Genomic DNA, 4460 nt, shown 5'->3' on the forward strand with positions numbered 1-4460 from the left:
GGATGTTCACTTTCCCCCACCACTTTTCTCTTTCATCTGGTCAACTCCTATTCAGCCTTCAGATTTGGGCTCAAACACAACTTCCTCAGAGAAAACTCTCCACATCCAGCCTACGTCCATTTTCCTTATTCTATGTCTCCCTTTTCCTTCCCAGCTGGTGACTACACATTCATTCACATTTTATTTCATGTTATCTCTATGCCCCCCAGTAGACAGTGAGTGTGGGACAGGGATGGTGGTTGTTTTTGCTTAGCATTTGCTCTCCATGCTGGTCCACGGCTGGAACACCCTGGGCATTCTGTGAATATTCGTCAACCCTACTAAATGGATCTGGAGGATGAAACTGCTACCCATACAACTGCATCCAAGCTCTTCATACTAGAGTTCTAGGTTGAAACTACTCATATATTACATTAAAGACTTCATCATCACTCATAATCCACTTGTATCCCAAGAGTCAATGTGAAGGTTTAAAAGAATGAACTCTAAAGTTAACCCCCATTTCTGCCAGCTACATAACCTTTGTGGGAGGCTGAGAAAGGATTCCTTATAAGCTATGCACACTGAATCTCTATAACCTGTACACTAAATCTCTATAACCTGTAAATGTTGACCTATTTCTGGAAAAAAAAGTCTCTTTGCAGATATGATGAAGTGAATGCTTTTGAAGAGAAAATCCTAGATTATTTGGATGGGCCTGAATGCAATCACATGCATCCTCATAAGATAGATATACCAAGGAGAAGACACATGGACAAAGAGGGAGACGCCAGGGGACCACGAAGGTAGAGATTGGAGAGATGTCTCCACAAGCCAAGGGATGCCATCAAGGGGCAAAGAACCGATTTTCCCTTAGGGCTCCGGAGGAAACATGGCCCCACCAACACCTTGATTTCAGACTTTCAGAAATTTATGATGGAATAAATTTCTTTTATTTTAAAACATCCAGTTTGTGATCATCTGTTGCAGCACACACAGGAAACTAGTGCAAACTCTCTAAGCCTGGGATTCCTCGTACATAAAAAGGAGACAACGGCAGATATCCTGGAGAATTGTTGATTTAAACCAACCAAAACGTCCCCCCCCAAATGACCAATCCAAATGATCATGTCTATTCAAAATGAAAACATTTAGATAAAGAGAGAAGGAAAGATTTGTCAATCACTGGATAGCCGGGTCTTTACCTCACCTTCGATAGCCTGAAAATAAAAAAGTTTGGAGCATAGAATGACTCTGTTTCACTTGTGACTCAGATGCTCCAGTATCATGTTCACACTGCTGTGATATTTTCAGGAAAGCCAGAGACATGCTTGAACCATTTGAAGAAACAGCAGTATCTCTCTCTTGCTGTGCCCGAAACATGGCCCAACACCTGCCAGGGAGCACTTGCTTGGTAAGTGAATGAGCCCTTGGGTCATTGCAGTGTGGACAAGTTTACCCATGAAGAAGAAAAATGAGAGATGAGCATTTCAGAGTGAAGAAATGATAAACTCTCACTATTTATCTAGACAGGAGAAGTAAGTCTTATCATGAACCACCACACGGAAGATAATGATGCATAATTCTTGCCCAGCATGACCAGGATCCCTGGTGGCCCTGATGTGATCAGATAAGGCTTACTCTTCTTATATATACCTGCCTTTCCAATTGCTTTTAAATTGAGCAAAAGATCTTCCTTAATGATTCTTGGATGACTTTGCATCACATACACTCAAAATGCTAACAGGTTTTGTTTTAATTTTGCTTATAAGTCAAAATAAGGACATAATGGGAGTACATCCATATATGCTAAAATCAAAGAGGTTAGTGTGATGCTCATCCAAAAGATTAATGTAGGTTAAACTAAAAGTTAGTTCCATGACTCATGTCCATTTTCACATTTTCTCCTAGCTTGATCTCCACTTGTAGGTGACACATGAGTTATTTTGAGAGCTGTCTGTATGTGGAGGTAGGTTACTTTTTTAAAAGTATTTCCAGCTCGTTTAAACTTGTTGAAGTAATAACCTTGGTAATTGTAGCTACCAGCATAATATTAATGATAAATTTGTTTTAAGCCTGTAAGAGATATTTTATAGCCATATAAATGCAGATCACTAAGACCAGAGCCAACATAATATGACTAGAACTTTTCATGAATGTCTCTTTGCTAGAAGAGAGGTTGTTTTCCTGCTTTTTAATTTTAGAGTAAATAATAGCTGCAGGTTGGTTTGAAGCTACATCAGCATGCACAATCCCAGACAAGGAGATGGGGAGGCTTTGAGTTTCTGGAAAATCTCAAGCTATATTTTAGGGTTACTATCTTAAAGACCCAGAATCACATGGTTCTTAAAGTTTTTGACTCCATTAAAAAGAGATATTGGAAATGTAGAGGGCCCCACAAAACACCCTAAAACACTTTGGTTGTAGGTAACTCTCACTTTACTCCAGGGAGCCCTAACTCCCCAGGAAAGAGTTCAACCCTGTTCTAGGATGTATGTTCATATATTCAGTCCACACGTGTTTATTCAGTGCCAGCGATGTGTGAGGCACCATCCTAAGAAAGGAGGACATTAGAGAAAAAACCTTTATGCTTACTGAACCTACATCCTAACAAAGAATGTGGACCGTAAACAAAACCAACCAACAAGCCTATCAGAAAAGCGCAAACTCTATGATGAGAATAAATGGTTAGTCGTTTGGTGGTCTGGGAAGGCCTCTCTGAGGGGCTGGCATTTGAGCCGCGCTTTTCCCACCTTCACTTTTCTCTAAATAAGAGATAACATAGTCGACATAGAAAAAAAGAGGAAGAACAGATGACAATGTCAGAAGAGCAGAAGCTGAGATCCAGCACCTGAGTCAGACGTTCCAAAAGCTTCATTTGAGAAATCTTAGTGATAGACAAAAGGCTCATGTTCATCACATTCCCACCGATAAGCAACAGAAAGCACATCTCTGCTCTTCCCAACCCTGGAGGACTGTTTGTAGCCAGAGATCTGTATCTTTTTTCTGCCTTTGTGCCTTTTGTGCTAGACCATAATTCAAGATGCCATCAATTGTGAGATGCAGGCTCATGTTAGAGATGCTAAAACACAACATGTATGCCGAAGGGTCTAGGAAATACAGTAATCCTGCCTGTTCTTTGCTTTCAGACTAAGTATAGATCTGTTTCCTACTGGAGATTTCAGTACACTCCACAGCTTTATGCAATTGACTTAGTTTCATTTTTCCATTTCCTGCCACACTTTTTGAAAGTCTTCTAAACTGCCATCATCCTTCCTGCGATGTCCACTTGGCAGTATTTCAGGAGGAATGGGACTCTTCTCTTCCACACTAAATCGTCTTAGTTCTGAACTCCTCCTCTCTTGAACCATGTCTGCCACCCAATTCTACCCTGTTCTTGACTCTCTTTCTCTTTGTCTTCTGTGATTAGTCTCACATTGATCTTTGGACTTGAAAGCACCAGTTTCCCAGATTTTCTCAACCCTAGTGACAGTAGATTAGATAATCAGTTTGCCCAATCAACTGATTTGGCCCTGAACCCTCCAGAACCTTCCACTAGTCACCACCCTCCATGGGCAACTCTCTCCACTAGGTTTGTTCAGGATATAAGAACATGAGGTAGGCTCTGGTTTGCTTGCAATTATCTGTGTCTATATCCCTTCTTTTCCTATGAATTGAAACACTTCTCTATTGATAAAATAAGTTCTTTGTCCTGGCTCCAAGGAGAACCTTTAAGTGAAAGTCAGTAAAACATGTCCCTTAAGTTTCAGGCCAAAAAAAGGGTAAAAATTCCAAGATTTTAATCTAAAGAACAGGGGATTTCCTCTGACTGAGCACTAAAGAAAGAGTGAATAATGGCAGTATTAGACCAGGTTCTAATGCAAAAATACCTCAGGGTCTTGCCCAACCCAAGGCAAAAAAATGATACTGAAATATCAAATAATTATCAATAATCTGTCATTTAATATATGAATGTACTTAGCTCTCACTCTCTGACAGAAGAAGCAAGCTTAGAGAAGGATTTTTGTGAACATTTCTAAACAAGGTATATGAATTGACCAAATAATGAAACAATTGAAGATTGGAAAGCACAGAATGCACCAATGTCTTCCCCAAGTGGTCTGGGAGTCAAGTGGAGCCCGGCTGTGAAAGTCAGAGCCTTAGGACCACTATCTGTGGCATCATCCACAGTCAGGTGCAAGGATGCTCAACTCTGACTATACAGGCAGGTTTGAATGGGTGCTGGAGAGACTGGATTCACTAAGCATCCTCTCTGCACAATGTAGGAATAATCACTTCTGTGCTACTGAAGAGGAATAGTTGGGCAGTCCTTCAGTTGCTCATCTGAAGAAACCAAAAACTCTAAGGATATTCCAGTGAATTAGCAGTTCTGTCCCTAAGGGATGATTTTGAATGACTGACTTTTTCTTGGTCATTTAATGATGCTTCAGTAAAATGAACAAATAAATCTGGGATCTTAC

Source organism: Nycticebus coucang, chromosome 4, assembly GCF_027406575.1.
Source record: "Nycticebus coucang isolate mNycCou1 chromosome 4, mNycCou1.pri, whole genome shotgun sequence".
In the NCBI taxonomy this organism is placed as follows: Eukaryota; Metazoa; Chordata; class Mammalia; order Primates; family Lorisidae; genus Nycticebus; species Nycticebus coucang.